Source organism: Cloeon dipterum, chromosome 3 (genome assembly GCF_949628265.1).
Source record: "Cloeon dipterum chromosome 3, ieCloDipt1.1, whole genome shotgun sequence".
Lineage (NCBI taxonomy): Eukaryota > Metazoa > Arthropoda > Insecta > Ephemeroptera > Baetidae > Cloeon > Cloeon dipterum.
The window spans coordinates 28,949,796-28,977,445 of record NC_088788.1 but is presented as its reverse complement, the minus strand read 5'-3'; the positions used below and the strand labels follow the sequence as shown (position 1 = coordinate 28,977,445).

Genomic DNA, 27,650 nt, shown 5'->3' with positions numbered 1-27,650 from the left:
TCCCAATCTAGTGCAAAGGCAAACACACTCGCACGTCCGCGTTTTTATTTATTCTGGCGGCCAGGAAGAGCGGAAAGGAGAGCAGCTGCTGGCTGCCGGTTCCGCAGAAGGAAAGCAAGCGTCGCGTTAGAAATGATATTAGAAATCTTTTTCTTGTATGGTCGGAAAGCAATAAACACCAGCAGCTGCCCCGCCGGGTGTATTTTCTCGCCATTGAACGCGCCTGAGTGCTGCAGAAGCTATCAAGATATTATTTCGATGGGCAGCCAGCATATTGGCTCGGCCTGGAAAGAAGTGCTCACTCGTTTCTTGACCATTTTAATGCCACTGCCGAATGATTAATTGCCTATCCGGACTCGATTTTTGAGCATGTGTGGCGCTCCGCTTTTGTGCCAACCTGTCTCGCAATTGATTTATGTGTAGCGGAATGGATTTCCGATACAAATATTTGCGTTCCTAACACTCGGTACACATACTATATGATGCCAGCATTCCACTCTGCCGAAATTTATACCCCGAGGCTGTGCTTTAACAAGCCTCCTGTGCTCAATGCCAAGGCTTACATCGCATAAATTCTGCCATGGAGCTTTTCTCGTGAATTAGCTTTGCTTCTTATAATGGGCAAAATCTTTGCTGCATTGTAAGCTTGCAAGAGTAGTTCAAAGTTTACGTAATTTGTCTGCTGAGAGGCATCCAACAATTTCCATTGTCGAGAATAACACCACAGCAGATTTACCCTGAAACTCTCAACATTCAGAACAACGTAAAAATGTAAAAAGAAGAGAGAAAACTTTGTAAGTTATAATTTTATATTCAATTTTTTACAAAATTTGTGAAGAGAATTTATGAACCTTTTAAAAATTAATTAAATTTCAAACATAAATCAATAGCGCATCTAAATAATTGAGCGAATTATCTATTGTAAGAAACATAACAATAATGATATTTTGAATCTCTAAAACTATGCAACCTGTGCAACAGTCACGTAAAGCGGGTCTGCATTTTCTGTGAATGAAATCAATTAACTAAAAAAACGCATCAGTAAAATTTAAAGCTCACGTCATCAAATGAATGATAATGCTTTTATTGGTACAATTTATGTTGTTCGCTCTCACTCTATTGTTTCAGTCCATGTTTTATTGCACGCCATCAATTTTATTCGGATTATTGAGTGGATGTTTTGTAGCAGGCGTTGTGCGCACAATCCATTACTAGCAGTTTGGTTATTGAACTTGAAAACCATTTTGGAAAAAGACTTACGCTACTAAATTGTCTGGGGAAAAGCGTGATACATTCGAATCATGGTAGAAATCAGCGCATGCGGACGCAAACAACACCACACGCAGCAAGTCATGTTTCGCAGCGTAATTAATTAACAACGCACAAATTACAATTATTACTCTATCCTGTCAAAGCGCATTCACAAGCGGAGCTAATTAACGCACGGGAACGAATGGACGCGTCATATTTATTTAATGTACATCATAGTATGATTACGAGTAGCTGTTATTTGAAACACAAAACGCGCGCGCGTCTCGCGGACAAATTCACAGCAGCCACACGTTCGTCCGTCTACTGTATCCAGCAGCCACCAGGGCCACCAACGACACACAGTATAATATGATGCCCTGACTGCTGCTGGGTGTACGTTCTCAGTCGGGTGCAAATTAAATTAATCAGGCCGGGCGATAGCATTTGGCGTGACAAAGAGCGGGCGGGGAGCGTGTGATGTTGCCGGCGCCGGCACCCGCCGGCTGTCATGTTGCATGACATGTTGAGGCCTATGCTCGCTTGTATGCAAATTTCCCGAAATTTGTGGCTCCATGGCTCTCTGTTAATGTCAGAGGTTATTTACTACAAGCACGACAGTTTTTTTCAGAACGCAGAGGAATTATTTGTTTTGGGCAAATTATTTTACGCAAATGTTCACAAACCAACGCTATGAATTGCATTTCATACAGATGTGACTCCTTTTTGACCGAGATGTAATTATTAAGATTGATAAAATATTTGGACGATGAGTACCTATATTAGCTCAGCGAACTGAATAGTACCAAAAAGCATGAATCGAATCAGTTGTGTTCGATGAAGATCAGCACAAAATGTCAACGAATAGCTGATCTGTGCAGCCAAGATGCACCACTCGATGATTCTTTGGAATTGATTGGACTTGTCTAGTCCATATTTCTTAAATAAAAATAAATAAATATTATGTATCACTTATTTTGTTTGTTGTGCATTTTATCAAAGAGATGATGCAATATGCAAAAACTTTTTACAAAGTGCAGGCTGGATATGTAAGCTTGCACCTTTCCAGCATGCGTGAATCAATTCATGGGACAATTCTCTCACATTTTAATAAATGAACCCAATGCGGATGCGATAACATGAGTTTCCGCAAGTTGCTCACAATCAAAAGAGATAGATCAACACATTTAAAATCTGCACTTCTTGGTATCGTCAAATGTCTGTGATGCCAAAAGAATCAATTAATATCATGACTGTTTTAGAGAATATTTTAAATGAAATTAAACTTTTTATAATATTATTTCAGTGAGAGTTGACGCTGCGAGCATTGTTTTTATATGTACTATATAGCGATTAGCCGAAAATCATTTTTAAATACTTTTATTAACACTGAACTCAACGTGCCAAAACGGAAACTGAGCGGCCAAATCGGCCGAAATTCATATCGCTTGTTCGTGGAATAGAATAATCAAAAGTCCTGTTAAAATCATTTTTCGAGGGAGATAAAAACGAACCTGGGGAACAGTTCGCTGACACACGAAAACACGCGCGAATCATGCCGCGTGCTGTAAAAATGATCCGGTGGGTAATGAATTTTGGCTTGTTTACCCCCGCAGGACACAAAACGAATCGCTTGCAGTGCGCTCATACCAGGGACAAAAAGGGCAAACGGAAAATATTTAACGTGCGAAGCCGCGTAATTAATTCTGTTGGCAAAGTACATCAGTCAGTCGTCGGCGCGTGCGGTGCTGTGCTGCTGTTGGGAGCGCGGACGCGCAAGTTTGAATAAAAACCATTCGTTTGATCACTCTGCCTCAGACTAAAAGGATTAAAGCTGCTCGTGGGCGGCCGTGAATAGCCCCTGCTTTTGGATTAATTGTGTTTGACACTAATTACCTCGGGCCTCGGTAGGCACGAAAAATAATCTTGCTCCCCTAAAGGGTCAAAAGCTTGAACAGACCCGTAAAATAAATTTTTTATATTGAGAGCATATTTCTGAGAGTTGGATTCCGTTAAAAGGAGAGCATCTGAAATTAAAATCACCAGTAATCGATCACTGAATGGCTTTCAAGCAGTGGGTACAAAAGGCATGCTTTTTGCAGATAAAAACGTTTTAATGTGGTGAAGGCGTTAAGATATATTCATCGCTGTTGCTGAACATTTAAAACAAGTCGAAACCAATGAAATATTTAATATCAGTTTAATAAAATGTCCTGCGGCGAGAGTTATACTTCCAGGAATCCAATAAACTAGCCGGCGAGGAAATTTTGGCTCTTTTTCCTTTCATCGGGGGCGAAAAACTCCAAACCACAATAATTTTGTAGAGTGTTGATCTGACAGGATGCGGTGAGTTTGCAGTCGTTTTCCCATTTCGCGAATATCAATAACCGCGAGTGATGGGCTATCGACTCGGTGTAATTGAATTTATCGCTGCCAAAAAGGCTGTCGGCGACACAAACGAATCGACAGCGCAGCTGATATATAAAATTTTACACTGTCAACCAGCGCTGAATAATTTTTACGGCGCGCTGGGTTGATTCATAAATCCGGCGGGCAAATCAATAAAAAGCGAGCAGAGGTGGAGCATTTTTCACGCGGCTAAAAAGCCAGTCGGGTGCTGGCTGACTGGACCCTCTTCATATCTCTTCGCGAACGCTGTCTGCCGCAAAAATAAATGGGCGCTGACCTCTCGACGGGGTCGTCTACGTCGTTCATTGCATCACAATCAATCCGCTCGGGCGAAACTAGAGCGCGGAATTTCCCTCTCGCCGCTTCCCACTTCCCACCCGCTCGCAACTTTTTTCCAATTTATCCCCTCTGCCCGTGATGCCGGCCATTTATATGCGCATTTATTGGGGGCCCTGTATGAATTTGCCATTCAATGCAGATCAGATGGGCCCGAGTTGAAAAGGAAAACCACCATTCCTAAGAGGGACAGCGCCAGTTTTCCCAGAAATCTCATTGCGAAGTGCCCCCCATTCCATCGATTTCTGGCAGCGGTTTCAGAGATAGTCACTAATGGAGTCATTTTGTGTTGGAGAACACTTCTCGTTTGACAATATCTTCAGTCTCTTCTATTCATTGCTGTGTTTTCTACTCACTGCGTGCGCTGGCGTATACTGATGTTCATAGCCAATGCTACATACCTGAAACAAAACAAAAAATAATAATATATTCAATAATTGATATATTTTTGTATTCATAAAATAGTATACATTTTGCGCGAAATCGAATGAATGCAATAAACAAGAAATTTAAATCAATTTCTGATATTTACGTCCGTTTCACATTAACATCAGATAACTAATTATTTTAATTCGTACCTAATTTGTCAGTTATGCTTCATTTGCAATTCTATATTGCGCTATTGAATAATTAGTGATGCATAATTTTAATTCCCAAAACTTTAATGTTAAACTGAATTTCAGGTGGAATCATTATGTTAAGGCGTTGTCCAGTTTTTTTAATTTGCATGACTAATTAAAAACTAAATTATGCGAATTCAGAAAACATCTTTACAACTGGAACATAACAATATTGTTTAAGTATGATAATGCGCACATGTAAAATTCTCCAGAGATTGGGTGGTGCTGCATTAGCTTGGACACAATTGCGCTGTCAAAGGAGCCACAGAAACAGTTGCAGTCGGACAATGTTGACAAAAGCACCGCTATCATGCTCGTGAAAATTTCTTCCCAAACTTTTCTTTTAGGATTCCTGGTAACCTTGAGTATGGCTTTCTCTCATGGTAAGATTGAATGTGAGGAAGAATTCAAAAACAGTGTGCTTAACGGGACGGTGACCGAATACGGAGATCTGCTCACTTCTGACGGAAGAATTTACAAAAACGGCACATTCTGGTACGAATACAACTGGTGGTGGATCTGTCCGTGCCTGATGCCTGGACCTTGTATAAGGACATGTGGTAAGTTTTTCGTTTATTTTTTATTTAGCTCATCAATGAAAATTTCCACTTTTTCTGTACCTTTTCTTTCAGCTAAGGCCCCAAGAAACGAAACACTATTAATCGAGATTTGGGATGGCATTAACTCTACATCAGTTGGCCTTACGGATCATTTCAATGTTGTTTATGATGCATTTTGTCTCGACAAGACAGCTCTTGTTGGACCAGAAGCTAATAATTCCTACGAATTTTCATCTAATGGTACCTTAGTGATAATCTACGATGATGAAACCAATGTATCAATCCATCCTGAATTTTACTGTGTTGATTTCACGGTAGTGCCCCAGAATTTGAGATGAGCAGGAGTACAGCTTTTATATTTTGCAATATTTTCCAGGAGGAACTTCAATTGACTGCATATGAATGCTATGACTTCCGAAATGAAAATAAAGATATTTGGGTCGATGTTTTTTTCATTACAAACATGTTTTTCACAGTCCTAGCGTTTTTAGCATATCAATTTTTACCTGAAACAAAAACATTGCACACCCAGGCAATTTGTGGCTACACATCAAGCTACTTCGTTCTCTTCCTGACCTCTATTTTCGATTTTCTTTACGAATTGTCGGAAGAATTTATGTTCCTCACAAGTAAAGAGTTAAGATAGCAACGGCCAGTCAAACTAATAATTTAAAATTTTCACAGAACTTATTTCACCGTGTGCTTTGCTTTCATCATTTTTATGGTTAACTGTGATGTGTTTCGATATTTACACTACTTTCAGGTGGATATTATTTCCTTTCAACACTTAAATTCAAAAGTAATTATGAAAAATATTTTTTCTCTGTTTTCACAAGGTCATTCAAGCCAAAAAGATGCAGCATTAAATTTTGGCAAGCATCTGCCTTCGCATGGGGAAGTCCAGTAGTGGCATATGCCTCCTGCATTTTGTGGAATTTTCTCTCACTGGTATTAACGTCGGAAGCCGAAAGAGCCACAAGGTTAAATGTTCTAGGTAAAACGTCAGATTTATATTTTTATGCTGATTTTTTCATGGCGTGCGTTTATTTCTGACTAAATTTTACTCAATGATTGAAGTCTAATTTATTTTTCAGATCAATCATTTGAAGACACTGTACGCGTTTTTCTTTACGTCATAGGAGCAACAGTTTTGATCAACGTAGGTTTGCTTGTATCGACCAGCTTCAATGTATTTAAAGCTATATTGGAGGGCATGAGGAACTTGCAAACCAGCGAAAGCAGAATTCAGTCTTCGGACAATGACGTCAAGCAGTTTCTATTAGTATTCATTAAGTTGTTCATTTTAATGGGTGGTGACTTTGCTCTTGTTATGGTGGCAATTATTTTACAGTATCACACCCTGAACCCAGTTCTTTTAACTATTGTAAGTTTTCGAGGACTTTTTCTGTTTTTATTGTGTTTGAAATCTAACAGTATCACTCAAAGTCCCTCCTGGAAAGCTTTCAAGGATTGCTTGAGACAGAAACCATAGACATAATTTGTATTTTATTTTTTCATCATTTCCACTTATAATCGAGGATATCTATAGGATAGTTTCTCAATTTGAACAAATTGAAACCGTTGGCAAAGAAACATGTGCGCCCAACAACATCACAAACGAAAAATATGGAATTAGAATTGTACACACCATATCCATTTTAATTGATTTGGCCACTAAACTGAAAAAAAGTATGAAGATATAAACGGACTGGTCCTCGCTGGTTTCAGTTTTGAGACTCTTATTGTTATGGACATGTTTCATCTCCAACTGGCGCCGTAATCATGATAACTATGCATTTTCTATTAATAGTAAACATTGTCATAAAATATTGTAATAAGTATTTACATATCACATGTTTAAAAAATTGTCAGAAGAAATTAAACGCAGATTCCTTCAGAGTAAAGAGAGCTGATTTCCATATTTATATAGAAAAGGTCATGTTTTACTAGTTTCGTCTACTGCTACTAGCTACAGCCCTAATTCATGATCTAGAATGGGAACATGAGTTTCAATTAGAGTTTGTTTAGACAGTTTTTTTTAAAGAGAAATATAAAATATAAATAGCTCGCGCTTCACACCGAGGAAGCTGCATTAAAAACCTTCTGACAATTATGACAAACTCGCGTGTTCTTGCCTTCATTGGCATCTACCAAGAATGTTAATAAAAAAAGGTGTTTGGTAACCTGAGTGATTTAACAAATTGTTGGCTACAGATAGTGAGTTTTAAATTATCTTGATTATTAATGCAGTACAATATTCCGAGTTTGTGTCAAATATGATCAATGTAGGTTTTTTGTTTCTATTTTTGCACCAGTTTTCAAAAAATAATGTTCCATCACAGCTATTTAAAGTACTATACTCCCCACATAACATGTGACAAGTGTAATTAATTGGTGGTTTTAATAAATAAGTAATGTTACTTAAACAGGCTAATCCAAATTTCCTTTTCTTAACTCTCAATAAACCGAAAATCAGCAAAAGAACTCATAGCTGTTTTTTCCGCGGCCACGACTCTATAAGGTTGCAAAACAAGCTACATTTCGTGGCAGAATATTTTGGTGAAACAATTAAAGCAAAAATATTTAACTCGTTACGGGCGCATCGCGATAACTTCAGTGTGTTCTATTAGTCTTTTGCTAGCCTTGTTGCCCATTTTCATCCGTTAACGTTATAATTTATTTGACAACGTAAAACTGTGTACAATACTTCAATTGTGATTTTTTTAATTAGAAAATTCAGTAATCATGAGAGGGAAATTAAAAATGTATAAATATTTTTCCACTTTTAGGGATGCTGATTTTTTTCTGTCATCATCATCGCGCCAAGATAAACTCGGCGGGCGTCACGTGGGAAAATCCGTTATCTTCTGAAAATGAGGATGCAAGGCGTCACTTGCACACACATAGTCAACGCAAAGTTAGCATGCTTAAAAAAGCTATACTTTTTTCGGCTGATGCGCGCACTATGTGCAAGTTAATTAAATGCTAATTTGGGCTGAAAAGCAGTAAAACAGAAGGGCCGTCTCGTAAAATCGACTCACTCTTGCTGCAGCTTTTTACGTTTTTTATATCTCGCTGCACGCGGTGTTTGCATGAGAGTGGTTGGCGCGCGTATGCTCTACCGGGAGCAAAAACAAGTCTAACGACACTTTAATTGCTCCGCTGACACGCCAAGAGCAAAATACAGTTCACCAGGACTGACTTTCTGGTCGTGTTAATTAAAGGAAAAAGAACCTTGCACTGTGATGGCGTTTGTCTAAAAATACGTCCTTTGAATTCATGTCCTTTAGTGAATACCCATTAAGGATTTCACATTGAAGTCTCAGAGATATTTAATCTATAACCAGCAGCTTCAATATTTAGATTCCAATTCAACTCGATTCGGTTTATTTTTCCAAAAAGCCCTTAAATATATAAAATTGAAAACACAGCAAATCATGTAAGGAGAAAGGAATTTTTGTATTCTTATCGATCAACTCGCTGAAACTCATGATTGAACTATTAGCAAAATTTAATTTTTATTCTAATAACTCGCCACACAATAGGCTAATTTCCATAGTATAAAATTATTGAATTCTAAAAATGGTAATTAATATACAGATCATTGCCATAAATGGTTAGCACATATATATTGCTACTTAAAGTTTGAAAGTATTATTCTGACGGGGAAATAAACAGTTAAAAAGTTTATTTTGAAAAAATATTCTACTAAAATTCTAAAAAAGGGTCAGAGCCATATTGCCTGTTTCCATTAAGTCTAGGGATACTTCTTTACGGAGTGGATAATCTACGTTGCGGGAGAATTTCAACTATTTCAAGGCATCACCACAGAGAATTGCAGCAATCCATTTCAAATTCATTATAATGTCCAACTTTGTATGCTAGGAAACTCCATTTTGCGCAAGCACCTCGTTCGAAGAGTATTTGGCATGATCGTATGCATAAAAATTTCATCCCACCTTCTCTGTATCTCCATAATGCCAGCGTTCAGCAAATGTGAACAATACATAGAACCATGCACGTTTTTTTGTGCGCACGACTGGTCGCGCGGCCGTAATGCAATATGCGAAATTGCATTCGTTTCATTCCGCAAAAGTTATTCTGCGCTGTGCAGGACGAGCAAGAAGTGGAATGAGAAATGCCGACGATTTCACGTCTCATTGCAGAACAGCAATTTGCACACAGGGCTGCAGAAAGCAAAGAGTTCCGGAGCGCTATTTGCATGCGCCAAGCAGGGAAACGAAAAGAGAGTCACATTTTCCGAACGGTATAAAACACATACACTTTGTGCTGCACTGAGCTAAAAAGGGGGCGAAATTGTAACGAGAGAGCTGCCGCCTCTGGCGTTTTTATTTCAAACGTCGTTACATGAGACAAAACGGCATATTTTTGCAAAGCATGTGCGTATACCATTGACCTCGGTAACCCTTCATTTATGGGGGGCAGATGAGGCGGTGTTTTATTGCAACCTGTCTTTTTTCTTATTTCGCCGTCCGTCACGTTTACTCCAATTTGACGACTATGCTGACCGTAAAATATTAATTGGACGGTAAAAAGAGGCAACTCGGCAGCCGCTCACAAATTTCGTCGCCGTGCACCGAGGGTTGGTAATGAAAAGTTATGAGCCTGGAAGTAATTAGACCGGGTACTTGCACACGCAATTGGAGAGGCTTGTTGCGCTCTGGACCCTCATTTTTTACAATCAACTAACACATTTCTTTTAACGAGATATTTTAAAATGAGTTCCCTTCTTGCTTTACTGGCGAGGCAGGGAACACTAAGTCCGTTGTTTCCATCAGACTTGGCTGCTGGAACGAAAAAGCCGATTTCTGCCAGTACACAGCTGGTCAAACAGCGGCGCGTCCACTCGTTTTTCCTCTCTTCCTCATCCTGGCAAGAGGACGGGTTTTAAGGGTTTCACGAAGAAAAGCGACAACGAGCTTCTTATAGCTGTAAAGTCGGTTCTTTTAGTAGCAGCAGCAATTACTCGGGGGAGGCAGCAGGAAGGAACTGCTGACGGCAGGCAGGCAGTCTGACTTCAATTTTCATCAAGCCTGATACTCAACTGGGGATGTGTTGAAAGCGCGGTGTCAAAAGAAATCTCTTTATCCGGAGATGGTGTCACAAAAGATTTCGCACTCCCAGTGCGTGCTCGCCTTTTAATCAAATTAACGTTTACTCCAATTAAGGCGCCGTGGCTTTCGAGACCTTTTCGCAGTTTCCAGTTTTTCGAACAAATGCCTGAGCAGTCACTCCTGCGACACCGGCATCCGCGCCACTTAACTTTCACCCCCGTCGTTTTTGAAATAATATTTTGCCTCCACCCGGCTTTCTCTCCGGCTCTCTCGGAATTCGGCGGCTGCAAACATTCTCGCGCAACGCTTTCCCCGCATAAAAGACTGCCGCGCCCTTTGTCCCGAATTTGCATGCAGTTTCAGTCAAAAGGGGCTCCGCTTTTACTTAAACCGCGCCTTTGAAGTGTTTGTTTTAGAATAAGCGAGATCATAAGTTCGTGTATGAAAGCGCTCTGTATATTCTTTCCCTCTAAAAGAGCTAAAGTTTTTCTCAGCTGCGATCCAAGTCAACGTACAGAGAGACTGCTGGCAGAATTGAATCAAAATGTATGCCGTCATCTTTAATTTATGAGATATAATTAGTGCCCGAGATTAATTGAAACAAGCCTGGTCCCATTTATGTTACGTCAAACCGGACTGGTTGTGTAAGCATTGCAAATGAAGTTGCGACTAATTAAGGTTGTAATTCATTCATTGGTGTATGCACTGCGAGCGGTGACATTTTTTGAATTAATTTGCCGCGATTATTAAGCGGTTAATAACACATAAATCCAGCAGCAGCCAGCGAGGCTAGTCCATAATTTCAACGCGCAGCAGGTTCAACTTTTGCTCTATTATATATAAAATATGCATGTAATAGGACGGCGCGAGAACGCGCATGCGACGTTCCGTTGCAGGTGCAATTTATGGACTGTAAAGAAATTTACTGCCTTGTGTGTGCTCGCAAATTACAATTTGAACTCGACTTGGCGGGCTGGCAAGCTGTTTGGGTTACACTGCTGTTTAGTCAGCCTGGCGAGCTTTTATTAAAAGTGGGTTATTTACGCCAGGCGTATTATGATAAAACGCCGGTGGTTTGACCTGCTCTTGCCGACCTATTACAACATATTGCAGCTGTTTCAAAATTATGTTATACCTTGGCTACTATGTTGTTCCAATATCCAATGGTTTAAAAACAGTGGTTAATAAATTTTCAATGTAATTTTTTTGTGTCCGGTGATCGCCCTATCCGGTTAATTGGAAATAGCTGGGCCATTATTTGTTGGGATTCCGTTGCAGAAATATTTGAGCGAATAATAAGTTCCTGCCTCGGCGGACTCGTCCCCTTTCCACTTTCACGAGAGCGAATTCGAAGCTGCCGGAAAAATTGGCCAACTCCTGGTTATTTTCGCGAGGGCGACGGCCAAGGGCGAGATAATTTGATTGGGGATGACACCCCTCGGCGGCGGTAACTCAATTCAACGCCGCCTGACCCTCTCTTTCTGCTCCTGTGGCATAAGCTGCAGGCACCATTATTGTACAGACGGAAGAGGCTGTTACGATGATCCCATCTTGTCCTACTTGGTGATGTCCGCTCGAATCAGACGAGCAATTTTTCTCCCGACTCTTTTTTATTTTCCTCTTCCAGCAGCAGCTCTGTGTGTAGTGAAATTGATTTGAAAGTTTTGCGCCGGACTCTCAACGTACTCGCGCAAATAACACTTTTTTGGTCCGACGCCGGCCGGCGGACGTTATTTCTCGCTTTATTGCCTGCGGAGAAGGAAGGAAAATGCTTCGCTGTACCTTGTTCGGCAAGATAAGTAAAAAGACCGATCCGTTCGTTTTTCTCAAGTCTACTCAATCAGATTAATATTTGTTGTATCATGTCTCCAAAATAGATATTTTTCTAAACGGTTGGGGTAAAAATTACGCTTACCAGGCTAAGTAATAATACCGACTGCTTGAATAATTTAAGGTTAGCAGAAGCACTTTGTCCTCAGAAGAAGCTTGAAACCTTGGTAAATATATATTTAATTATGTTACGATATTGATTCGATTCTCGAATTTTAATTTCCTGTTGTAGAATCCAAATAAATGGAAGAAAGTCTCTCAAGCCACTCTTCATCCTTCATTTTTTCAATGTTTACATTTCCAATCATGATTAAAGTGTACTCAATTATAATTGCTGTGATTTTTTAGTCTGCCTGCTAGGTCAAATTTATTCGGCTTGTTTAAACGAGCGAGTATAGCATGTTATAATGAACCACTAAAAGCTTCCATATAAACGGAGTCGATTTTCAGCCTTATTATTTCCTCATTACGCTGTAACGTACTGATTGCACCAGCGGTGACTTGAATTATGAACTTGTGCACTTACTTGTTTTCCGAAATTAAATACACAGAAATCAGTGGCGCAAAGCTGTTTTCCACTGATTCCCCATCTAAAAGGCGCGATAAGACTGCGAGTGGAGCCAATGAGCACGCGATTGGCTGTGGTAATCACTGCCATTTGATAAGGAAGGGCAATTCATTACCACCCGCAGCCGCGGGGAACCGGCGGCGTTCGCGTGACCCCAAGGGTAGGTATGAGCAGCCGGCCCATCGTCCCTGGAGGGCTGGCTGCTGGCTCATCGTTCTCCGCCGAATCGGAGCCAACAACAATTTCACGTGTGCACGTACCGAGCGAGCGCGGCAGGTACGAGAATTTTGCTGCCCGCGCCGCGAGAAAGGAAGAGAAGAAAGAAGCGAAGAATAAAGGGGCAGCCGGTGGCGTGTTTTCTAGCTATAAAATGGAATAATTTAATGCTTGCCACCGGCACATTGTATTAATGTCTTTGTGGCTGCTCGATCGAGCGGCGTTCCACGGTCTTGTCGGGCAAACTCACGCGATAAAATAGAATTGCACACGCGGACTGTCGGTACTCGGAAAAGGGAACGAGTGTGAATCACCGGCTTGATGGAACTTAAGAATGGCGAGCGATGATTACATCAAACAATGCGCACTAATTGAAATGGATATTTCGTGCCAGCAATGTTGTTTTCAAAGTTGAAAATACTTTACATTGCCATGGAAGAAAGGTGGAAAACATTTTGTTTTGCTTCTTATTTAATTTGCCAAATAGCTCAACTTCATGGCGTTGACCCAAATTATGAATGTACACAAAATAGCTCTTGAATAGAGGAAAAGTTCAAAGGCCAATCTAAAATTCATGTAAGTTTCTTGCAGCATTTGCAGTTAAAAAATAAAGATAAAAGTGGGGGTATTCCTGTTTCACAAACAAGAGTATATGGTTTAAACAAAATGGTTAAAATTTTAAGAGAATAGATACGAGAAAACAGTCTCACGCGAGCTCATTCCGAGAGCTAGCAAAATAAGTTCTGTTCGGATGAATTTCCATCCTTTATCTTAGGAAAACAAAAAGAAAACAAGCCATGAAAGAACAGGCCGTTTGCGCATCTTTCACAATTACATCCATTATTCAGGGCCATTTGCTGCGCGATGCAAGGGGGGCCGCAATTTCCACAGAGGAAAACCGTCTCATCTGGAGGCGTTTGCAGGGCGTAAAAATAAATTGTTCGGAACCATCAGAGCAAAGCGGTTGCCCGCCTCTGGTTCTGCGCGGACAGCTATAGGCACAGACTAGGGCTCGCGTATTAAAAATGAAAATAGAACACTCGTGCGACGGTGCAGGCTTTTGCTGCGTTCGCCGGGCAGGGCGTAAAACATGATTACCCAAATGAATTCGAATGACTCAATTGCGGCCGCAAATGTTCTGGTTCTTGGTCTGATTACATTTGCCTATTCAAACTAACCAAGGGACCATGTGCTTCGGTCAAAAGACCACTCGGCTGGACGTTCAACATTTTGCTTTTCCTTTGGGGGCTGCGATGACTTCCATCAGCTTCTTCGGTTTCAAACTTAATTAGTGTAGATTAAGTCTCTTTTCATAGTTATGGTGTGCCTTTGAGTCACTTTGAAAACAGTAAACATTGCTTCGGATGATGTTGATGCCGAGTATTGATTATCCATAGGACTAGATAAATTTGCTATAGCAAATGTTTATGTTCAGTCTCTAGAGTGTGTAATAGTTGAAGTCAAAATTTACTTAATCAACCAAACAAAAACAACAAAACAGGTTTACCTCTTTCAATTTACTGTTGAAGACTAACTATATCATTTTACTCGTATCGATTTGAAAAGAAATGAAAAATATCAAGTCTATGCATTTTAGACTAAGTGCTCAAACATAACCTATAAACTATTTATAAGACACAGCACATACAATCCACACAATACTAGCACAATTATAATTGATTGCTACGCTATATAGTTTCTGCTTCCCCAGGGGAACACGTCCAATTTCACCCTTCCATTATCATTGAACAAGCAAAAGCTCCAGGCCAGAACACAAGTTTGGGCAAATACCGAAATTCCCAACAAGCTTGCGAGTGTCGCAATTCTGTGAATAGCCCCTTGAGTGGGTTGCTCGCTGCTTCCTTTACCGAATTCATGCCTTTCCACGTTCAGATGAGTGAGTGTGTGTGTGATCATTATAATGATATGATCGGCCGCAACTTTGATGTACCGTCAGAGTGAGCAGCGCGCCCCGCCTGCGGTTGCGCCGCTAAATTTGAGCAAACGCACCCAACTGAGAGCACAAACACTTCTGACGGCTTCACCAATGATGTAAACACTGGCAGCCTCTCAAATTGTTAACACGCACTAAGGGATTAGGCGCGCACACGACGGCGGAGAGCCGCGCTCGAGGGGCTCGCAACTTGGTGTGCGCACAATTCTGCAGAATTGAAAATGCGTGCGTGTGTTTGCGAGAGTTCACGGGCCAGCAGTGCCGTACTTGCGAATGCCGAGCTTACTTGATTACTTTTAAGCCATCTGCAAAGGGAGAAACTTTTCGCCGGTATGGTTTTGCAAGAAGTTACGAAAAAATTACTTCCAACTCCTCAGAGGAAAACTTTTGCAGAATGGCAAGTTGTACGTAAAGCGCCAGCCGATTTTTTTCCAAAAAGTATTATGTTTATAAATTTTTGTACGCTTCAAAAGGAAACTTTTTAATCGTGTTTTTTCTACAACGAAATACGAAGAATTTGTTTCTTGTTTCCATACAAGACAGTTTAAAAATCTGATTTTAATTATCTTTCTGAGACTGCTGATATATATATATATATATATATATATATATATATATATATATATATATATATATATATATATATATATATATATATATATTTATTACTTATACTTATTAATTTTGTATCGTTCTTTCAATTTTTCCATTCCATGCATTGTTACAGTTTGTAAATAGACGAAAAACGATTTATTTAACTTCACCTGTTAACAAAAGTGAAATGTCATGACCTCCGTGGCAGCGTCAACCTTAATTGGAAGCTATATTAAGTTGAAATTTGTGATGCTTTTAACGGCAGAAAAATCTCTGTATTGATGTTTGTCTTGTCTAGTTTGATTTGACGTCAGTATTGAATTTTTTAAAGAGAAACAATATTTTGCTAGCCGAAAATGTTTGCAGGATGAACTATAAAAAAGCTCATTTACAGCCGGAAAGCGTTGTGAATTTTTTATTACACGCTTTCACAGAGATTTCATTTCCAAAATGAAACATAATTTCAGAGAAGCAGGTGGCCAGGCGAATTTCAACAATGCCCATTTCTGGCTCTCCGCCGCAAAAGCATGAGAACGAATTAATTTGGCAGGATGTGAGCTACGCCATTAAAGAGCACTCGTGCGAGCTCAAAAATTCTACAATTAGGCCAAAAGGGCCGCCGAGATATGCAATTACGATGGAAGGGCGCAATTAAAGTAATCACCGCTTGCGCGCGCAGTTCGCTTTTCGCGTCCTGTGGATTCAAATTCTTTTCTGTGAAGAAAATTGCTCCAATTGCCCTCGGAACACATACATGCAGACACGTGGGCTGTAATTTAGCGGGCGAAGCGTCGTGCAGGATAATTGCGCGCGGAGGGTGGAATTGAATCGTGACAGTGGCGGTGGAGAAGCGAATGCAGATTGAGTTTATCCGCAGGTGCTTCGTGTTGCGGGTTTATAAAAGAGAGTGGGCAGATTTACTTTGCGAGAGCGCGCGTTTATAGTCACGCGAGGCTTCATTATAAATTACCACGAGTGGGAGAGGAGACTTGGGCATTTCTCCAGCAGGCACCGGCCGCGCATAAATATGTATTAAAGGGTCTCAAGCAAAGTGCTCCTTCCATTTTAAACGAGCTTTCCAGTTTATGAGGTTTCTTCTTAATTTAAATTGCTTCATCTTAACGCATTTTTAGCCAGAGAAATCTACACGCTATTGCGATAACGTTTGAAGCGCACGCATGGTGTATGCTTTCAAATTAGCTGAAAACCGAACCAGGATTAAATTGACCTAGTTTCAACCTAATGATTGGCTTTAATTGGAATTATATCAATGCCTATTTGGTTAGAACTGGAGCATGGCATTGAGTTTTCCGCTCTTCTAAAGCTCTTCAATTAGTTGTAGAGCATGCAGTATAATTATCAATCGATTACTCTGAGGGATAAAAGCTTCTCGTCCTTTGGGACGGCATATGGCACGTCGTGATCTTTTCTATCTAAATGTCCTGTTATCGATGGAGCCCGTGTGATATTTCACCGAGTTTACATAATCAGCTCAGCGCATCTCTCGTCGATTCTTGTGTCGTCGGGAGAAGTAGGTTATTTTATTCTAAAGCGACGGGGTCGTCGTGTGCAATTGACAGATGATCTCTAGTATGCGCTCTCTTTGAATTTATTTCCAATATCGGGCACGTTGTTATTGATGGTTCCACCTCCCCTCAGAATCGTGTTTGCACAGAGCTGAATAATAGTTGGGAAACACACGGTGGCTCTAAACGTGTGTACTCATCGATAATTGGAATTTTAATTGAAAGCGCTATGGAGAAATAGATTTCACCATTCAACCTTACTGGCTGGCAGCAGAGCAAGAAGAGCGCTAAAGAGATTTTTGCAGTATTTTCCGCTCGGAGGGTTCCCACAAATTTCCTCGTCTGCTCTTTTGATTATACAAGCAGTCTGATAATACTTTTTAACGAGCGCGCCGCGCTGTTTTTAAACTAATCTTTTTTTAAGATATGAAGATAATTTTATAATGACGGTGCCCAGTCCGTTTCAGGAGGGAGAAAGAACGACTGCTCTGCTGCATGTTCCCTGGAACTGCGAATTTTACGTCGTTTTTATTGTCCCACCCTAATGGGAGTTTTATGGATGCCGGCTGAGTAAACTGCACGCCGTGCTCGCTTTATTCCGCTCCGTTAGGCGTCAGCGCTATCTGCAATTTGCGAACGTGAAGCCGTCTTGAAAATGACTGCTCGTTAAAATTACAATCCGGAAATTTTGAGCAAGTTTGGCAAATAGGCTTCTTGCCGCGCGCACGTGACCAGCACGTTGCATAACTACACAATCACGTGCTTGAAACCTTTTTTGCATCGCAATTTCACTGTTTATTAATTTTCATTGCTGGTCCAAATCTGATTTTCAAATGTGAATTTTTGATAAAATTATTTCTGAATTGTCACATCCCAAGTATGAGTAAGTTATTACATGTAATGTTCCACGCGGAATAAAGTTAGTCTCTCTTGTGCCTTTAACCAGAGCTATTCATTTCTTTCCTCCTGGCGCGGCCACGGGTCGCAAGGCCAGCCTCCAGAGGCCATCCCGGCAACAACACAACTACTTTTTATGAATAAAGCAAATGAAAATGCGGTAGTTGAAATATCTCGCCCGCGTTGATGGCGTGAGCTCCATTGGGCCGGAGCTAAGAAGCGATTGATTGAGTCTTCATTTCGGCTCAATGACATAGTGCTGACGTGAAGAACATTCAATTTGGGAAGCCTACCTACATATTTTTCTCGGGTGGGAAGAAAGAATCACGTAAGCGCTCGCCTGTCTCACACAATTTCCTCCGCAGAATAAATGGTTATCCAGAAATAGTCTCCGTCTAAGATCGCATGTCACAAGTAAACGTGACGTCAAGTTATGGAAAATTTGGTGCACGCGAATGACTCGTATAAATGTGGTCGAGTTCGCAGACGCCCGCCCGCCCGCCGCCGGAAAGACGGCTGCTTTCCTCTGCCGATGAACTTACGCTTTTTCCTTCCCTTTGCTTTGTGTGTGTGTTTCTCTCTCTCTCTCTCTCTCTCTCTCTCTCTCTCTCTCTCTCTCTCTCTCTCTCTCAATGTATGGTTCGCAGCCGCAAATCAATACGCGAGTCACGTGTTTATTCAATCGGCCCACTTTCCGCGGCCGGATTTCGTGAGTATTGCAATTGGGTGGTGATTTCTGTTCCGCGAGGCACCATTCGCTAATTGGTTGATTCTCGAGGAAACTGGCGCCAGCATGATGTTTGGTTAAGTCAATATTTGTTCCTTTTCCAAACGAGATAATTTCACCCCGTGAGCATTTCCTACATGTGTTTGTTTTCCTCCTTACGTTAAGGAGAATGAATTAAAGACGGTAATACAATGTGTTGAAACAGAGATGTTGCCGTCTCTTTACTCTGGGCAACTCCTAGCTAAGTTGTTAATCTTCTTTGTACTGAGCTTGTAAGAGCTTAAAAAAGTCCAGCAGTATAAGCAACCTCTTGGATATGCTCTGTGGGAAACAAAACTTTTAATACAGCGAGATACAAACTAAAAACGTTTCGTGCCTTTTTTTAAATTTTCATTATCGAGACGTTTCACAAGAATAAAAGGATGGTCAAATGGGCTTCCAATAAATTGCAGTGCATCATTGTCAGTTCGAACGTGCCTTCAGTGCGAAAGAGAAACACGAGAAAATTTGCTAAAAGGCAGCAACTGATTCTCACGAGATTCCAGCGACGATTAAACTCAGCCTCGTCTTGAATTCGACGGGCGAGGCTATAAAGAAGGCTAACAAAAAGAAGAGCATTGAGTGAACCGAGACAGAGTTATGTGCGCACGAGTATCGGGTTTTATTCCTGGATGGATCAGATTACCAAAATTCCTCAGTATCAGTTAACGCGTTCAGACTGCTAGCAAAGAAGAGCCCATTGAGCCCGCTGGGCGCAAGAAAGGCAGATAAGAGCACTCGCGCGATATCACGATGACAGCCCAAACACTGATCTCCCGTGCATGTGTGCTTACTAGAAGCCAGAAGCAACGCTAGATGCTGGAAATAATGAAAAACAAAAGTAAGCGAAGAATGCTGCTTCCCTCGCCAGTGATGATGTCGCTTGCTTGCTTGCGTGTTTGTCGACGTTTGAGCCGAGAAGTCGCAGTGGCAGAGCGTTGATTGCAGTTTTGCACAAACACTTGGCTTTTACGGCTTTGCTGCTCCAGCAAGCAAACCAACCAACCAGTGACACGTTAAATTTTATCCCATGCCAATGTTGTTTTACAACTTTGTTTTTCGTTGTGAGATGAAACGTGCGACATTTTTCTTTCATACTCAATTACGCATCGCTTACGCGCTTCCATGAAATTACCCGAGCTTAAAATATATTTTATGGAGCTTGTTAACTCTAGCAATGAAATTTTGTAACCCGTTTGCTGAACTGCTGTTGAATTTTAGTTGTTTGAAGTGAATAATTGCATTCTTAGAGTCTATTAAAATATTATCTTTAAAAGTATATTCCACAGACTACGCAATGTTTGTTGAATCAATTTGACTAATTCAGTAGGGTTTGTATTCCCAAGGGCAGCAGAGAGTTTCAACTTAATTAGCTCAACTTTAAACTTTAGTGTGTGATAAATTACATTTATACGCACTTAACCCGACTAACCCAAACTCATGCTTTGAGCGTGACTTAATAATTGCTGACTTTCCTGCACTGCTCATCGCTTTCTGGAAATATTTTAAATCCTCGAAAGCAGGGAGATATTCATATGAAAAATGTTTAACTCGATTGATGTTCGCAAAGGTTTCTCTCTAACGCCTGATTTCGAATCAAAAGGGCAAATTGTTTGCAAATCGTAACAATCCGAAGAACTGTGCGATCGGCATACACAATTAATCGCACAGCATTAAAGTTTAATCACATGCCAAGGAGAGGAAGAGGATAGCGCCGGAGTTAGTGAAGTTCCTTCATCCGATGTAATGAAGTCTCTGTCTCCATCCGTGTACATGCTGTACATATACTAGATGTACATAGTCTTGTCGGTCGCCCAAAGAGACAAAGAGAAGAGAGTGATATGGATATAGATAGCGAACGATGAGATCTGGTTAAGACGAAACAGGGCGGCTGTCTCGTTAGCTATTCCATGCGTGCAACCCTTTCGAGCCGGGGACGTGAGAAGCAAGACTCGTAGTTCCTTCCGCGCACTCAGTGGAAGTTTCTCACTTCTTTGCTCGAGTGTGGGGTCCATTATTATTTCGACCGACGACGCGCCACATCTTAATTTCAATTAAGCAGAAAGTTGGTGCCACGTTATTTGTGCCCAATTGTTTTAGCCGCCACGGCATGTAAGAGGATTTCGCTCTCTTGCTAGTCTTCAAACTTTTTCAATTTATCACAACACAGGCACGGAGCGAGCGCGGTCTGGATGAAATTAATGAAACCATGGCGTGTCTGTTGTGTCGGTCGTAATTTAATTCGCGTTTAATTGAATTCGGATCCGAGTTAATGGACACTGCGATGCCGTTGTTCAGGTAGAAATTTTATGCTAACATGTGCTGCAACTTTGTTAGCTGGTCAGTGTAATAAAGGTTAATTTCGATGCTCTGTGTGCCGGCTCGGCTAAAATGATGGTGAGAGAGCACGCAGTCTGCTCTCTAAATTATACATTGCTCTCAACAAATGGATTCCGATTGAACAAATAATCTTAATGGAAGGTTTGAACGCGTGATGTGAGTGTCCATCTGCTATCTAGCGCGCAAACGGCCGAGTAATTGCACCGCCGTACGTCAGCCATGTTCGAGTTTCTCTTCTCTCCAAACAGAGCCGCACCCAACGTGCGCTCCTATATAGTTCCTTCATTGTTTTCTTGGCAGCTAAGCTCTGCTGTCTGGGAGGGATGCTCGTTAATAAATAATTAAGAGTAATTACAGCTAGGGCGGCCGGCGAAATTAGCTGCATCCTGTTTTTCCCTGCTGTGCGAGACGTTGGCGCAGACGACACGAGTATTTATTTAGCGCCGCAACAACAACAGTTGGTTCCTAAAACGTCAACATTTTTCTCCTTCAATAGAGTGGTCAACAGCCCTGCGGAGATGCTGTTTACTAGCCCCTTTATACCCCTCATCTATTCTGCGAATTCCAGCAAGAAAAGGAAAGTCGACCGCCGGCCAGCCTGCGACTCCTTGAGTTTTTCCCTCGGCCGCTGTTTCCCTTCTGACTTGACGAAAGGGCTAACTGTTCTTCTCTTCAGAACAACGACGTGTATTTTCATTGCTGCAAAATGGCTTTCCTCTCTCTACTCTCTAATGAAAGCTCGCCTCCTTTTTTTGTGTGCGCGCAAAAGTTCCTGTCTGCTGCGGGTAATTGCATTAGAGAAATTAGTCTTTGTAGGCAAGAGCTTGCTTTTGCCTACCCTGCAAAATACCCGGCAGTGGAAACGGGTTCAGTGGCAGCCCGTACTTCTTAGCTGCCTATTTCCTTTTGTTGTTTAACTGTTCCAAATAACTATGTTTGTCCTTCAGAGCAGAAGGGCTTTCTACAGTTACGAACTAGAGAAATAACGAAAAATATGTTGGGATCGAAGCTTAAAAATTAAAGCTTTCCTGCTTCTATTTTGCTTGAGATAGGTCGGCTGAAGTTAAATAGGGCCAAATGAGCTGTTTTCCGTCTCAGTTTTGCTCTATCAGCAAAACCACCTTTAAAGCAAAATTCAGACTGGCCTAGCTTTAAACTCGAACATGAGAATGTGAACAGAAAACACTTTGTCGTTTGCAGTGTTTAGATTTTTTTTAGTTTTCTTTGACCCGGTTTGAGTAACTCTAACACAATAGTAACATTTCCTAAAACTCCACCTTTTTCCTTGTCAAACACAGACAAGCTCTCGTGTTTGCGGTTGTTACACTACGTTGTGCTTTTCTTGTCAAAGGTGTACACTGGCAAACACATTAAGGGCGTTCACTATCACATACGCTGGTACATTCTCATCCATCCACCCATCCGAGAGTGAACTGCTGACGACGCGTCGCTGAAACGTAATTTAACGCAAAAGCCTCCCAGGTGTTCCGCTCATCTCTATGAAATTCAAGCCCACCGGCCAGAGTTAGTCTCGCACAAGCTGTCACAAAATCAAATAATGAATGGGCCCCACAACATCTGTAACTAAACGCGGTAGAGGCGAGGCGCTTTATTTTCGTCGGCCAAAAGCGCTCACACTGCGGTGATGGCGAGCTTTATTCAAAGAGCAAGAGGCTCTCTGGTACGTGGCTTATAAAATTTCAAAATTAGAATTTGCAGCGACGGCCCACCAGCTAGGCTGGACACAAAAAGGCGCGGTTATTACACTATGATTATTATTTTCCATATAAAAGCAGGAGGTGTTGCAAGGGCTGCAGAGGTTGCCAGGCGACCGGATCCAGTCTATTTAATTCATAAATAATACTTAAAGAGATATAAGGAACCAGTCACCCAAAATAGTGTTGATTTTTCTTACCAGTTTACAATTAATACGTTTAGACTTGATTCGCGTGTTCAACTTAAATTTTGAGCTTTCAAGGCTAGTGGCAACCTTAGAGACACGCGTCATTAATAATGCGCCTGGATGTAATAACTTCATTATACTGGAAACGAGCAAGCCCAGGGGTGGAATTTCTGAGAGCCAGTGCTGCGCTCGTGCAATTTGATCACGGCCGTTTTGGACACAGTTTTTGGTCAGTGTGCCCGTCAGCGGGAATAATGAGTGGACGGACGGCCCATTATTGCGTCTCTTTCATCTCCCCGCACACTCAAAGCGAAATTTTAACTGTCGCAGCGCGTGCTTTTGGTCGCCGTTCCGACCCATTAGGCGCATTAGGCATTCACTGCAGTCCGCACTGAGGTTGCTGCGATTTATTGGCGTTTCACATCAGCCCACGAGGCAAAACATAATTTTTCGCTTATCCTGGAAATGTCGAATTTACTTTTTAGTGTTGCTATATCCGACCACAATCAATGAGCAAGTGATTTTAAATCAACTGATTCGTGAAAATGTTCAACCAAAAAACATGAAAAGATTTAGCCCAAGCTTCTCTGCGGCCACTCGGGCCCCATTTTATCCGCTCGGCGGTGTTATTGGGGACTTAGTGAGCTCATAGCCCACGAAATATGCTGAGTAGAGGTTCTAAGAAAAAATATATTTTGATCAAACGCTGTTGGTAAAACGTTGTCATGTTTTTATCGCTCTATTACGACGCCAATTTGACTCTTCTATAACGACACTTTAAACTCCATTATATCTCATTTTTTATTCCTATTTTCTGATTATGTCCTGCCTAAAAATGCATGGTATCTTTTAGTTTTCTAAAAGTCTAAAGTTTGTAAAATTCTGGATGCAAAGTAATTACCCCAAATAGTCGTTTGTTACTCAGCACGGAAGATGAAGGTCTCATGCGTTAAACTGTCATTTGTCCATTCTCTTTGATGAAACTTCGTGTATTTTTTGTGTCTTAGCTCCATTTCATCTCATTGTCAGACAAAGTCATCACTCCCGAGGCTCTTAGCTCCTGCACGCTACATGAATTTTAAAATTAAGCTTCCGAAACTGACATCCACCCTGCTTGGGGCATGCAAGCAAGCTGTTTCCAAGCAAACATGCGAATAACCCCTTTCGTCACGAAACATTGCCCCAACACTCACTTTAACGAGAACATATATATACAACAAAGTAAACACCAGCTCCTCCCTCATAGCGCGCAGACACTTAAAAAGGTGGCAACTTTTTAATGGGCGAAATGGAGTTTTAAGCCGGAACGCGCATCGTCGCTAATATGATAGTGCGTGTTTTCGCGTGCACACGAATTATTATGCTGAGAGCAAGGGCTGAATTTATGAGAGAAAGGCGGGTTGCGCGCCAAAGTGAGACAAGACTGAATTACACGCCACTTGCCTCTCATTATTTTAGTGCACTTAAGGGCCCCAAACTTGAGATAACACATTTTCGCATCAAGCTCGCGCCTCTTTGTGCTGGAAATCTCGGTTTAATCTCCGATAGAGGGTCGCGTACACAACGGGGTGTACTTATGTGCGTCTAGGCGCGGAGAAAACCGCTTAGGATTCCTTTGGAATGGGTTTCGTAACTGCTCCTGTCGCGGCGGTAGACCTGTGAGCTGGTTGAAATTGAAATTGGAGCCTAAATCAGCCAAGCATGCTCGCGAGGAGAAAAGCCAATTTGTTTCAGCTAGGGGAATTTCATCAGCGTGGCGTCTACAGTGAATATTTACCGCTGAAAGGAATTCTCTGTTTTTGCTTGAAATGTAGAAAAGCGCAACAAATAATTTGGTTCCAGTTATTCCGTTAAACCATCACAATGACATGGATCAGCGCAAATCGCATTTTACCATTAACAGAATTGATGCCTCGGGTAGCGCGGGCTGATCTAATTGGTGCACGCACACCGCCTAACCACAATTTATTTCCACTGCTTATTGCCGCCCAGTCAGAGGCCGACGTACTTTTCAATTTAGAGCAATGTCCGTGGCAGAAGCCACGAGGGAATGTCTGCCAGTGTGTGGCAAGACTGCTTTTTTATGTGGCCTGCTCACGAGGAGCGAGCTTCACTTTGAGGCAGGAAATCAATGGTCTATTAGCGGCACGAGGCGCAATTTTCCAATTACGTGTATGCGCACCGCCAACCGAGCAATAGGTACTCACGGCAAAAATCAGGCCAACGCTTGAATTGGTAGACTGCAATGCAAATCACGCCTGGCATAGAAATATTTCCAAGAGAGCGCAGATGGTGGAAAATGTTTTTCCTTGTTAAATGTGAATAAGATCAAAAGCATAGGGAAATAGAATTCGCTGTGGCAGCGGCGACTCCCACTAACCTTCGACAACGGGTTGAATTTTGATTTTGAGTGATTTTTGCTACACTCAAATTTGTGTTTTGTTGTGAAAAGTTACTGGGATTCGCCGCTTTCTCGGTGAATTGCTCCATTGATTTTGCTAAATTAATTTTTGGTAGCTTTGTAGTCTCTGATTGGGATTTTCAAAAGAATAGCAAGGCTTTTTTCCTGTTCAATCTGGATCAAAAAAAACAAACAAACAATAATGTATTATATTCACAGAGTTCTTAATTTCAGAGCTCAAAGCTTATTTTTGTCCGCCAATTTTTGAGATAATTTTTGTACCACATAAACAAAATGTGTCATGAAATATGTATTTGTAAACCAGAATTTTTTCATGTGTCGATCCATCAAAAAATGAATTATAACCCCGAACTTCGTCTTATCCTGTAAGCAAACGCCTCTGCCGCCTCAACAGTCAAAGTCTGCTGGTTGAGCCCTGTCTGACGCATCGTATTTCATTATAGGAAGCAATAAATCTACCCGGACCCTATCGACATCGGAATAGTTTCGCTCGGCCAACTCTATTTCAAGCCGGAAAGCCAACAACTGTTCTAGGAGGAGGGAGAGATGACGCATTTGCAACACCTGTGTCCACTCAAAACTCTACTTTTAACTTATTAACGCAATGTGAGTGTGAGGGTAATTTAACAAATTAGAACATATTACGGGATTCCATCTATTGAAAACTCTAATAGTACGGTGATTCTTATCCATTAAATCATAGTAAAAACTTACTTCGCTGTAGACCTCTAGTTCCTTGGATACAAATTTATGCTTACCTTGGATATTATATGACAAGAAAAATATTGGCATTTATTTAAGACAAAAGGAACAATTGGTCGGATTTGCACGGTTTGTAAATTATGATGCGTGAATAGCGATTTATTTTGCAGCTGTTATTATCGCACCTTTACGCTGTCACCTGGCGATACATTTAAAAATGAAAACTAGTTGCTGCGACAGTAAACCAAAATATAACAACAAAATTAAAAAAAAAATAGGAGATGTGTAAAGGGTTGATACTGATATATTGAAATATTTATCAAACGAATGGGTGACTCTGACTATTCAAACGCCATGAGTGCTCCGCAGTGCACCCTCTCAGTACGCCCGCGAGGAATCTCAGGTGCATCAGCATGCAAATTGTAATTTTTCACATCGCTTGACACTCGTTATTCAATTCTCATTTTGAACTATAATGAAAAGCACTATTTAAAAAAGGGAGGATAATAGTAGGGTAAAAAGGTTACAGTGTTGTCCGTCAAATGAATTGAATTAGTTAGATTTTTACTCTCTCAAATTAATACTTTGGGGACCGCTGTGCAGAGTATGCAACCTGCACGGCGGGTTACCTTTGCTCCGCCCTCGTCGCTGCAGCAGGTAACATACAAAACGAAAAAATGGCAGCAAGGAAACGTCACCTTCTCGCGGACTTGTACTCGCAAACAGATTTCCAAAGCAATGCTGAGTAGACGTTTGCTGTTAGTCCACCGACTCTAAAATTGACCATTTTCCGGAAAACACCCTAAATACAAATGGTATCTCTCGTCTTTCATTGCGCTTGATCAAATGAATAAGGGGAAAACCATGCATTTGTATATGTATATAAATTATTGGGAAACCTTTATATTGCTCCTCTGTGATATGTTTTGAAGAGATAAAATAATAACAGTTATAGTATATGGCTATGGTGAATGCATTTCAAAATTTGCTGTTCGATAAACGCATAACATTTTTGTATGTGTGGCGAATAAATGCAAACTTTGTTAACTAACCGAAACATAGGGTAATCTAAAAAACGAGCTGTCCAATTTCTATGATACTTTTTATCCGTTTATAGGTCAGAATGCTTCTGAAGGCACAAGCAGTCAACGAGCAGGACACGCACGCGACTGATTTGTGATAGTTTTAGAGCTTCATACATTGCCAATGGTAAAATTGGCCTGAATGAAAGCAAACAAAGAGTGTACAATGTGTATTTGTTTCACTGCCGAAGCCAAACAGAAAAAATCGCTCCTTTATTGCGTGCCACACCTGAGGCTCATAAAAAGGGGGAATTTCATGCGTCGCGCTCCTCTACCCACTGCTCTGCATATTACCCTCATATATGAAAATTCTGCTCCAGCTGGCAATAAAGTCACATAAGAAAGAGACGAGAAATGTAAAGCTATCTCATTTTCTCTATGCAACTTCATGAATTTATTCTCAGCCAAAGGATTTGAAAAGACGCACTGTAGGGATGACTTCGCATTGAAAAGTAAAGTGATGCGGTTAAAATTGGTTTTGATTAACATTAATGGCACAGTCAGTCTGGTTGCAAAGGCACGAAAAGTTGGCGAGAACCGACTTTGGCGTAAGCTAAACTCAGGATAAACTTTGTTTGAAATATTCCACAACAAACCACCGA

General features: G+C 41.1%; 1 protein-coding gene and 1 long non-coding RNA gene across 3 annotated transcripts in view; one reads left to right on the top strand and one right to left on the bottom strand.

The window, feature by feature from the left end:
* The window catches only part of LOC135938281 (uncharacterized), an 85,311-nt gene that overhangs the window by 50,361 nt on the left and 7,300 nt on the right, over nucleotides 1–27,650 (bottom strand). The gene's annotated exons all lie outside the window — the stretch shown is intronic.
* On the top strand, nucleotides 4,914–6,161 carry LOC135940953 (uncharacterized). The gene is made up of 3 exons (XR_010574937.1): nucleotides 4,914–5,173; nucleotides 5,246–5,936; nucleotides 6,010–6,161. It is a non-coding gene; the product is annotated as an uncharacterized LOC135940953 (long non-coding RNA).